This window comes from Arachis ipaensis, chromosome B6, assembly GCF_059453495.1.
Source record: "Arachis ipaensis isolate K30076 ecotype BB chromosome B6, ASM5945349v1, whole genome shotgun sequence".
Classification (NCBI taxonomy): Eukaryota; Viridiplantae; Streptophyta; class Magnoliopsida; order Fabales; family Fabaceae; genus Arachis; species Arachis ipaensis.
The window spans coordinates 96,705,372-96,706,231 of NC_142441.1; the positions used below are offsets into that span (position 1 = coordinate 96,705,372).

General features: G+C 40.7%; 1 non-coding gene across 1 annotated transcript; it reads right to left on the minus strand.

The window, feature by feature from the left end:
- Positions 1–288: 288 nt before the first annotated feature.
- On the minus strand, positions 289–396 carry LOC148561880 (small nucleolar RNA R71). Its single transcript, XR_015887145.1, has one exon. It is a non-coding gene; the product is annotated as a small nucleolar RNA R71 (small nucleolar RNA).
- Positions 397–860: the final 464 nt, after the last annotated feature.

An 860-nucleotide genomic window follows, 5' to 3' on the forward strand; every position in this document is an offset into this window, starting at 1 on the left:
AACTTTGAGCTGAAACCTCAATTAGTTTCTCTGATGCAGCAGAACTGCAAGTTTCATGGACTTCCATCTGAAGATCCTTTTCAGTTCTTAACTGAATTCTTGCAGATATGTGATACTGTTAAGACTAATGGAATAGATCCTGAAGTCTACAGGCTCATGCTTTTCCCTTTTGCTGTAAGAGACAGAGCTAGATTATGGTTGGATTCTCAACCTAAAGACAGCCTGAACTCTTGGGATAAGCTGGTCACGGCTTTCTTAGCCAAGTACTTTCCTCCTCAAAAGCTGAGCAAGCTTAGAGTGGACGTTCAAACTTTCAAACAGAAAGAAGGTGAATCCCTCTATGAAGCTTGGGAAAGATACAAACAGTTGACCAAAAAGTGTCCTTCTGACATGCTTTCAGAATAGACCATCCTGGATATATTCTATGATGGTTTATCTGAGCTATCAAAGATGTCACTGGACACTTCTGCAGGTGGATCCATTCACCTAAAGAAAACGCCTGTAGAAGCTCAAGAACTCATTGACATGGTTGCTAATAACCAGTTCATGTACACTTCTGAAAGGAATCCTATGAGCAATGGGACGCCTATGAAGAAGGGAGTTCTTGAAGTTGATACTCTGAATGCCATATTGGCTCAGAATAAAATATTGACTCAGCAAGTCAATATGATCTCTCAAAGTCTGCATGGAATGCAAGCTGCATCCAACAGTACTCAAGAGGCATCTTCTGAAGAAGAAGCCTATGATCCTGAGAACCCTGCAATAGCAGAGGTAAATTACTTAGGTGAACCTTATGGAAACACCTATAACTCAACATGGAGAAATCATCTAAATTTCTCATGGAAGGATCAAAAGCCCCA